The 10,970-nt window shown below is 45.7% G+C and overlaps 1 long non-coding RNA gene across 1 annotated transcript; it reads right to left on the bottom strand.

Annotated features, from left to right (window-relative positions):
• Positions 1-864: 864 nt before the first annotated feature.
• Positions 865-3,447, bottom strand: LOC138489578 (uncharacterized). The gene is made up of 2 exons (XR_011274820.1): positions 3,273-3,447; positions 865-1,094 (listed from the first exon to the last, which is right to left on the bottom strand). It is a non-coding gene; the product is annotated as an uncharacterized lncRNA (long non-coding RNA).
• Between the last annotated feature and the right edge of the window lie 7,523 nt (positions 3,448-10,970).

The raw sequence follows: 10,970 nt of genomic DNA, 5'->3' as shown, positions 1-10,970 counted from the left end.
ACAACTTCAGGATGACTCCACGACAACTTCAGGATGAGTTGGGATTACTCCAGGATGACTTCAGGATGAGTTGGGATTACTCGAGGATGACTTCGGAATACCCCAAGACAACTCCAGGATGACTTCATGACAACTTCAGGATGACTCCACGACAACTTAAGGATGAGTTTGTATTACTCCCGGATGACTTCGTATTACGCTAGGATGGCTCCATGACAACTCTAGGATGGGTGGGGATTACTCCAGGATGGTTCCATGATAACTTTAGGATGGGTTCTGAATTGTAAATGATTAATGCAGACTACTCCAGGATGAGTTTTAATGATTTCAAGATGCTTCCAAAAGATTTAGGAAAAGTGGTTGGATTACCCCAGGATGTATCCCTTTTGAGTAACATTGGTGGCATTACTTTACAATGACTCTAGTTAGACTTCTAGATAGTTTACAGGGAAAATAAAATTATATGGAATTTTGCAGGTGTCACTTCATCTTTGCTAGAGCACCCGTTAACTAAGTTCCCTCGATTTAGTGCACACAACTACAAACACCCCCACTTCCCAGGTCACAAACCAACCTGTAAACTCCCTCATTTCAATTCTCACCTCTAGCCAGCATGGCCTCACCCCCAATAAACTCCCACAATTGCAAAGCACTGCACTAAAATACACTCTTCCAGCAGCCTACACAGAATCTGTTAAAGGTCTACCCGCATGACAGACTGCCGCTAGTCACTTCACCCAATATCAATAAGAGCAGCTAACAATTACCCAGTTCATATTATGATTGTAGCAGCTATAAATTGTTGATATTTTAATATAGTATTGCTCTTGTTATAAGATATCTTCAATCAAACATAGGCTCAGAAAGTGTTCAGCATTTTTTTATTCAACAAATTCGGTTTAACAGCATAGCTGTATTCCATAAGAATGAATAGGTTTGAAAAAAAAACAACAAATATCATCGATCCTGCATTTCAAAATGCAGAGTCTTCCTTAGGCCTCTTCTGGCATTGCAAATTTTGGTGGCGAGCTTCCTTATCACCCAGCCGTCCATAGTAGGCCAACTGTTAGCCTTGCAGACAGATCTCAAAGATTCTACAAAAAAAGAAAGGATATATGAACCTAAATGGACATCTGAATAGGCATTGTTAAATTCCTTATTGTAGAATACATACCAGATTAATGTTAAAATGTCAATTTACAAATGCATCACTACATTTAAATGCATTTGTACACAAAGGATGAAACGGGCTTAAAGATAGATTTGAACTGAAAATGAATTATGGTTTTCTGTGGCTGCATTCAGAATTTTATTGTCTTTAGTGTAGCTATATTGATTTATATCAGTTAGAAATAGAAGGCATAAGTGAAAATGGGGAAATAGTCTTTCAAACCCTTTGCTAATTAACTACCTCCCCTTTTGCCCATACCATTCTTACACCCCGATACATATCTACCAACAACGCGCACATATCTTGTACCCACACTCAAACTCCCATCTGCACAACCTCTGCCACCCACCCGGCTACTCGATAACTTCCTCTATGCAGTTGAAGGGGCCAAAAAGTATTAAAAAAAACAAGAAAAAAAAACATGTTAAAAGAAATACAAATTTGAGATACTCTTCTTAAAAAAGGTAGCATATTTGCATTGGGGTAACAGACTACTTCCTTCCAAGAGTTCACTCTTGTTTTCTTTATCCATCCTACTTTCTTTGCAAATGATATATGGCATTTATAATGCGTCTATACACAAGTGTTCGAAATGCGACGAGGCAGGGGAGGGGGAACAGAGGGAAGACAGACAACGATCTTACTAGGCCAGGTGTCATTCAGATCGCACAAGTGCATGGGAAGGGGAAAAGTGCGAGGGGAAGGGAGAGGGGAAAAGTGCAGTACATGGGAGAGGGAGAAAAAGTGCAGTACATGGGATAATAGAATAAATAAGAAAAATAAAGGCGGGATGATGGCAAGTGCAGGGTAAGAGCAGACATAAGTGCTGGTGGGGGACTGTAGGGATACAGAATACAGTTCCCAGGTGCGGGGGTTGCCAGTGCAGGTGTGTAAATGGCGGGGCCTAGGCCCAAGGTCTCAAAGGGTGGCCAGGTAGCCAGTGCAGTTTCAGCCAGGAATTCAGCAGGGGATGGGGGGGGGAGAAAGGTTTTGAGGTGCTTCCGGAACTGGAGATGGTTCTCCTCAAGTTTCAGGGAAGCAGGAAGGCTGTTTCAGGAGGAGGCCCCTGCCGAGGAGAGAGATCTACCACCAACTCGTTGCTTGGAGAAGCGAAAGACCCTGAGGGAGTTGGAGGCGGATGATCAAAGAGCTCGAGAAGGAAGATTTTTGGGAAGAGAAAGTTTAAGGTATTGCGGCCCCAGGCCCAAGAAGGCCTTGTGGACAATGCAGAGGGTGTTCAACTTAATCCTTGCAGCCACCTCGAGCCAGTGCAGAGATTTCAGTCCTGGAGAGATACGATCCCTGGGCTTGAGGCCAAGGACAAGTCTCGCAGTCCTTCTGGATAAATTGCAGAGGGCGGAGAGTAGAGGCAGGCAGACGTGACTCTCAACCTGTTTGACGGATACCTGCAGCAGGTGCATTAACCCACTACACCATGAAAGGAACCCTAAACTGCAGAAAGGAAAAGACGTCTAGCTGTTTGTGAGCCATTTTTCCTGTTTGGCTCATTTATCTCATACAGAATCACAGCTGCTGATACAGTGGCAGGGCTTTTAACGGGATAAGTTTGGGGGCTGCGTCGCCCCTGAAGTTCCCTTCAGGTCAAGCCGAGCACTATGTCAAGAATTGATGTGGTGTTCACGGGCGCCGCATGAGGTTGCTTGCTCCACTCTGGAACAAAGCCCTGACTCGGCTAATGCGTATTATTGGCCAGCAGACTCCATGATTTGACAGACACGGTGAATAGCTCAGTCGGTTGAGCACCTGTGAAAAGAGATTTACGTTCAAACAACTGGCTTGAGCTCGTTTTTAGGATTTCCTTATTCTGAGGTTGATGTTGTGAATGTTATTGAGTTTAGAGACGCCCTCAGCGACACCAATCACTTAAGCGCCGAGAAGCAGGCTAGTTTCTGGTTTGCAAATGTATACACTGGCATGACACGAACATGTGTGTGTTTGTTCAAAAGGGAAGTAACCACGTCCCCCATCTCTGAAACTCCCACCCCTTGCCCCTGGGTGCGTTATTCCTGTCCCCTGGGGGAGGGGGCGCATAGTAGGTATGCTTGCCCTGGTGGAGAATTAAAATAGAAACCGCTCTCACCACCCAGTAGCAGCTTCATGGCTCCTCTCCCTCCTCGGTGGGTGGTCCAGTCCTTCTGTAACACAGGAGGGGGTGTGGGAGGGAAGGAAAAACAGGTCAAGTGGGCGCACATATGAGCAGACCCAGCCTCGCCCCCTCTGCCAATCCAATTCAACCTCACGCCATTATTTTGATCGGCTTTACCTGTTTTGTACATCACAAGGCAAACCTGAGCAAACATGCATATCGCACAGAAACGGTCTTTTCGAAACAAGGCACTAGTTCCAATGTTGGCAGAAAAAGGATCTGAAAGTGATTTGACAAGGATCACACCGAGTTGAAGTGGAGATAGGACTAGACTCGGTCTGCTTGGTCCAGAGCCAGCACGCTGGCAGACTGGCCACTGCACCACTTGCCGCCCGCAAAATACACACCCTGATAGAGGCATCTTGCCAGGTTGAACACATCCTACAGAATGCTGTGTTATTGTGGGCACGAGGATGAGTATCTCGGCAGGGGGCACTGAGTCTGGTGGTCAGGAGGGCATGATAATGGGAAGTCTCCCTGGTTTGGAGCCGTCCCTGCATGCAGGCAGGCACCTTGCCCCCTGACTGCAGGGGCACTTAAGAGCCGCAGCCTGAGAGGGGCAGCTGTCCACGTGCTCTTTAACATTTGAAGAAATTAACACCATCCCCGCTGTCCAGGCTGACACAAATGAAATGCAGCCTTTGAATTTCAGAAGCACCGCTCTGTCCTAGTATACCCGCGCTGCTGGCTAGCACCGGGGCTTCTGCACAGCCCAGAAAACCCCCTCACCAGGCGTGCACCCACCTTGTGTTTGTATTTTACCTTTACTAAGCGCAAAATAGGTGCTGTGTATGTACTTAATAAAGTACGCTGAACCGTGACATCTGTCCATTTTTAAGGCGATCGAGCCTCGGAAAAAGCACTTCTGCCGATAGTATCGAAAACATAATGTCACAAAAGCACAGCATCAACCTGTGTACAGTAATATGGGGATTGGCTAGACTGCTAACAGATTACATCCCTGCGGGTCTTCCGTTTTTTTTTTTTTTATTTCCATTGTGTTTGTGAGCTTCGATCCTCTCAGCCAGTGCAGCGCCATCTTCTCCTCGCTGGGGAAGATCGAGGCCGGTCTGCCTCGTCAATCAAGATAACATATATGCGTCCTGGCACAGAGATCAAAAAGATGCGCGAAAGCAGGGACTCTAAAAGAAACAAACCTAGAAATGCACGCATCATCTGCTTACCTAATTATTCTGGCGTTTGTTTTGCGATTCCCACGCTGGAATCTTGACCTCCGCCATTGCTGCTCGTGTGGTGTGGTGTCCAGTCTCGAGTGTTTCCGGTCAGAAGGAAAAAACAAGCTGCATCTCTTTCTGAAACAAGCCCTAAACAAGCTGACTCCCATCAAAATAATCCAAAAAACGCAAGCACACATAAACAGTGTGGGTGCGTCTCAAAAGAGACAATATCATAAACATAGAGAACACACACACACACACTATGTTACAATAAAAAGAAGGAATTGTAGCTTTTCAGTGGGGATTTAATGTTTCAGCTCCCTCTGGCTGACCATCTATTGTATTGTATTGTTTATTTATATAGCGCCTATACACCGGAAAGTGCTCAAGGAGGGTGGGAACATGGTGAAAAAACAAAAGTCGCTCAGTGCCCTTGAAATTCTGAGACAAGTAAGTGTGTAATATACATTTAACAGTTGGGACACAGCAAATAGGCCTGACGGCGATTCTGCAGTTTTACCAGTGCAATTAAGGGGAGAAGAAAAAAACACGCTTTGTTATGAGCAGCACAGTTAAATGAAATCCTCTTTATTAACCAGCTGCATGCCTCCATCAAACAATGACTAAAAGTAGGTGACCTTATTATCACAAAGGTGATCCCGGCGAGCATGCTTAAGGCAATCGGACCTGGCAAATAACAAGAAGATTAAGATTTATCAATTTGGCATAAAAGAAACCCACTTTTCAAGTTTTGAAATCAAAAAACGACTATTTTTCAGAAAAAAAGAAAGGAATCTCTCCTGAGGAACCACGGCTAAAAGCTGTGGTGAAACACGTGTTGGCAGAATAGAAGTGTTTTCATGTAAACTTAGATGACTGGAATGTATGAAAATAATACATGAAAAATAAAACCATTCATGATTTAAATAACTAAGAGTCTAAAGTATCACATCTGGTGCAGGAGTCGCACAAATCACAAGTGACAACATATGAGGAAAAATATCACAAAGGTTATGTTTGTCAGCTTGCTTTATCATGTGATTTGCATACTTTTTAAGTCATCTCCATCAAAACCCAAACATGTCCACAAACTGCAGATGGGTAGATATGTGGTTAAGTACTTCAATTGCAAGACTGGACTCCAGTCCTGATTTCGCCACTTGCCTAAAGCGTCTTATCATGGGAAAATCATTTAGATCTTGCTGTTTCTAGGCTGACAAAATTTGAGGTACCTGGGAGTGAATTATTTTGGAGGGAACACAGTTCTAAAAAGGCCTCAATCATGGTATTGCTCAAATGTTTCCTTGCCTCCCATATGGTCCTGATATCTCCCTTTCCAGTGCAGGGAACCACACAAGTGAAAATTCTGGGTTCAGACTACTCTCCTCCTGGGCTTCACCAGTGGCTCTCCTGACATACCACACTTGGCATTTAACACGAGCAAATCGATCACCCAGACCCACCACACAACCTCATGGGCCGGGAGGATAGCTCAGAGGCAAAATGCTCTATATACATATATTATGCCACCACCACCAATCTCACCATAGCAGCTCACTTAGGCAACCCAAACACCCTACCTCACCACAGCAGCTGACCCCATTGCCCCAAGTAGCTACCCCAGTAAAATCAGATTTGCCTAACCTCCAGGACCTCCTGGTGGCCCCTCCCACCCCCCATCCTCTGGTTTTTCAAGCACTTCTTGAGGTCTCAAATGTAGGCAGGTTTCAAATGTAGGCAGGTCTGCAGTAACTCACCGACCCGTACTTCCCAACATCACCTTGCATTGCTCTGAACGACCCACTCCACCCACCTTGCCAACAGCAACTCCACCACCCAAGCCATATGCCTCTCAACCTTTCAGAGCCCCAAGGCAGGTGAAAGCAGATGATTTTGTTTTGGACGGGTGAGAGTCCATTGAATTATATGACAGGGACAGGTGAGAGGCTTGGTCACAAGCTTTACCCCTGCCACATTGGGGATTTTGAGGGTGCTGGGTGTCTGCTTTTGACTGGGATGGCAAAGGATTCTCACCCAGGGGTTGCATGCTATGTTAAGGCCTGTGGCTTCTATTTTTGCCCAACATAGTCTCAAGCTTTACCCTTGCCACATTGGGGATTTTGAGGTTGCTGGATGCCTTTTTAAAACAATTTGGATGGCAAAGGATTCTCACCCAGGGGTAGGGGGCATGCTATGTTAAGGCCTGTGGCTTCCATTTTCGCCCAACATAGTCTCAAGCTTTATCTGTGCCACATTGGGGATTTTGAGGGTGCTGGGTGCCTGGTTTTGATTGGGATGGTAAAGGATTCTTACCCAGGAGGTGCATGGTATGTCAAGGCCTGTGGCTTCCATTTTTGCCCAACATAGTCTCAAGCTTTACCCTTGCCACATTGGGGATTTTGAGGGTGCTGGATGCCTTTTTAAAACAATTTGGATGGCAAAGGATTCTCACCCAGGGGTAGGGGGCATGCTATGTTAAGGCCTGTGGCTTCCATTTTCGCCCAACATAGTCTCAAGCTTTATCTGTGCCACATTGGGGATTTTGAGGGTGCTGGGTGCCTGGTTTTGATTGGGATGGTAAAGGATTCTTACCCAGGAGGTGCATGGTATGTCAAGGCCTGTGGCTTCCATTTTTGCCCAACATAGTCTCAAGCTTTACCCTTGCCACATTGGGGATTTTGAGGGTGCTGGAGGCCTGCTTTTGACTGGGATGGCAAAGGACTCTCACCCAGGGGGTGCATGCTATATGTAGGCCTGTGGCTTCCATTTTCGCCCAACATAGTCAAATAGGTGTGCTTAGCAAAGCATTTGAAAATCATTCAGCACAAGGGCAACTAAGCAAAAGCTGACTGACAATCAGTATTAGTCCGCAAATCATCCTACAAACTCTGATGCTCTTAAGAAATCAGTTAGCCATCCCCAAATCATCAAGAACAAACATGTTTCATGGCGATGCTCTTGGAGTAATCAGTAGGCCATCCCAGGATCATCCCCAAATCAACAGGGACATGTTTTTGCTCTTGAAGTAATCGGCAGGTCATCCCAGAATCATCCCCAAATCATCAGGGGCAAACAAGGTGATGCTCTTGAAGTAATCGGCAAGTCATCCCAGAATCATCCCCAAATCATCAGAGGCAAACAAGGTGATGCGCTTTTGAAGTAATCGGCAAGTCATCCTAAAATCATCAGGAACAAAGTTTTCTAAAATACGGATGATCTTGGCATCATCAGCAAGTCATCCTAAGCTCATCTCCAAATCATCACCCACCATTTGGAGACATTTGCTGATGACTTTAACAGCCTGATGACTTCTGATGATGTGGGAATGACTTCTAATGTAGTTCGATGATCATCGGATGACTCCAGGATGGTCTCTAAAGTCATCCTTTTTGACCTGGGTTAATACCTTGAGGTTTCTAAGCGCGTACCCGGGATCGGATCGAACCTGTGTTGCTCCGTGTAGTCTTGCTTCCAAGGCGAGCACGTTGCCCTATGAGCTATCCTCCCGAGAATATGATGTTACTAATGTTATTTGTCTTTTATAATGCATGCATCAACACCAAACAAACGTGCTGTGTCGTGTAAAGGCAAATTCTGACCAGCCCATGGTGGCTGCCAGACTTTGTTCTGTGGGGTGAAAAGGGAATGTGGCCAAGGAGAGTGGTAAAGGGAAAAGTCAGGGACATATTTTATTTTATTCTAATTGTATTGTTTTAAGTGCGGACCTAGCTGGAGTGCAGCACAGCACTGTACAGAGTTGGGTAGCCGACATTTGGGACATAGAAACTTATCAGATGAGTGTGACGTATCAATTTCTGGGACACCAGAGGTGCAGGGATGAATATTGATTTCTAAACCATCAATCAGCCAAACACCTTTAGTACACTTGAAGGGAACCAAACAGATTGGAAGCACAAGCAAACTATAAACCCCCTGTCCAATTTGGGTAACATGGACGGAACAGCAGGCTTATCTCTGCAAGGTCGTGGACCATTGGTAAATTGCAACACAGCGAAAATACAATTACCCAATGAAGAAATGGACTACCTTATGTATTATTATCACAACAGACAGTTCTAGCACACTACAAAATACAACCCACCCTGTCAGGAATGCAGAGGACAGTTTCAAAGAAAGAAAAGGGATGCACTCTGGATACTGAAAGGAAGGTAGCCGGTAAAGTAATTAATCGCAATAGTTCAAGGATACTTGGTTTCAGCACAAAAGTAGTAATGGGTCGTAAAATGTAACAAGGGGTCTCTGAAGAAGGGCCAGTGGGACAGAGCCACAATGTAACTTGTGCTTGTTGAAGTTCTTTGTGCTTGACAGGGTCGAGTCGGTTTCAGGGCGCTTTGCAGCTTCTGTGACAGAGTTCAAGACGTGAGACAGCTGCTGGTGTCAGGCGGCAGGCATTGTGGTGAGCGAGACTGGACGGAAGGCTGCAGGCTGACTTACACAGCGCCTCAGGGTCAGGAATAATTGTCTCAGTGCTGGTTAGTGTGTCTGAAGCATTGGTTGAGGTGTCTCAGACAGAGTGAGCGACTGTGGTGTTCCAACAGTCAGTGGTCCAGTTGGTTGCAGCTTGAAGGACTCGACTGGCTCGGAAATGTCCATTGAGGTGGACTCTGGTTAATGCTTGTCGATGCCCTCCTAGCTTCTTCACTGGGCTTGTGTCGTCCTTTAAGGCAGATGGCTCAAAGCTGAGGAGAGTGTGGCAGGCAATGGCCTTGTCCTTGGTTTGTTTCAGGGACTCTCTGGCACTTCCCACCTAGGGAGCTTGCTTACAGAGCCTAGCAGGGCACACTGTGTGCTGACTGGGTAACGGTTCTGGAACTGGAGGAGGGTCCTCTGGATTCAATATCTCACTCTGTTCCCTGAGAGATGTTTAGGGAAGGGATCTTTCTTTGCTCTTGAAAATCCTGCCTTCCTTCACTGACGGAAGCTGTAAGGCAGATGAGAACTTCAACCAGGGGTCAATGCTGTGTTCTTCTTGTTACTGCTTGTGAAGTCTTCAGATGATCTGCCCAAAAGAAGGGCTCAGCCCTCTATAGCAAAATGGGCCACAGTAATTGGTGTAGGCTAAGCCTACCTTATTGAACCAATCCTGGATCCCAATCAACAATCTGCTTTATGCATCAGGTCATTACCAGAGTGCTTTGCGACAGAAAAGTTAAAGGGGTAACACATGTAATACTAAGTCTCACCCATCTTCCTGTCTTTTGTGGATCAAAGTGTCTCTCTAGTTAACAGAGCTCTCTGTGGTTCCTGATTAAAGCAGCAGGTCTCCCCTGAAGCTGCAGAGAGAACAGATGTTCTGTCTCCATCAATCCAGATATCAGTACCTTCTGAATAGGTCCCCCTGCTGGGGTTGCCTATTGTGAACACATATTCCCAGACATGACAGGTCACTGCCCTTCATACTGAGAGGCGGGAGCTGACTTCATGTTGACACAGTACAAATCAAAGGTTGTTGGGGTTTTCCCGTCTCTTTTCCTAAACACTTCAGCATGGCCCCATCCAGTCCTGTTAGAAGGACACTCTATTAGTATGTTAAATATGTGAATTGCTTTCACCTTCTGCAGTGCTTCTATAAAAGGACAGGGCAGATCCATGGAGCCTTTGACAGTTAATTAGGCTGACCATGGCAGGAGGAAGGTTTTTTGCTTTCACCCTTCTGGGATGCCTTGATGTGCTCTTGGCTTTCATATTTCAACTAAATATGATTATAGGCTGTGTCCACCAAGAGCACATGGGTCTATGTGCATGTTGTGTGGTGAGCGTAGGGAAATGTGTGTGGATTAGCCGCACACATTTTCCGGAGGTTGATTTACCATCATTCAATTTCATTTTACATTTAATAAAAAGTCCAGGGGGCGCACACCCACCGTGCGGATGGTCGAATCCCTCACATGAGAGCATAGTTTTTGGTGTTTTGACAAGAGGAATTTGTAATCAAAAGAAGAGACTCGAGTTTCCTTTTTTGACCATCAGAACCTTCATAGCGGTAATTACTAGTGTGTTGGTGGTATTATGTTAAGTTATGTTTTGGCTGTGCGATGGCCTTGAGGTGTGCTAAAGAGTTCCTGAGAATTGTGGGGGCTATTAACCAGACAATCACCTTGGATCCCCTCTGCTGATGGCCAGATGTGTTTCTTCTAAAGCCAAGCCCGCTGACAGAGGTGTCAGAGCCAGGAATGGGCTGTCTGGAGAATGTGCAGAATGTGTGCTGGGTTGAGGGGTTTGTGGAGGTGAGGCAGAGTTTGCCAAAACGTACACTCCCCCCACCCCCTCCAGGAGTCATACCAGATTGTCATTCAGTGCAGAAGTTAGAACAATTGTTGCTCTTGTATGTTATGGCATTTTGCTTGATATTTCTATAATTCCTACTAACATTATTATGGTCTCGAATCACTGCGAGGTTAAAGCCCTTCGGCGCACTGTAGTCTGAACAAAC

This window comes from Ambystoma mexicanum, chromosome 9 (assembly GCF_040938575.1).
Source record: "Ambystoma mexicanum isolate Mex_15411 chromosome 9, UKY_AmexF1_1, whole genome shotgun sequence".
NCBI classification, from domain to species: domain Eukaryota; kingdom Metazoa; phylum Chordata; class Amphibia; order Caudata; family Ambystomatidae; genus Ambystoma; species Ambystoma mexicanum.
This window is presented reverse-complemented; position numbering and strand designations above follow the sequence as displayed.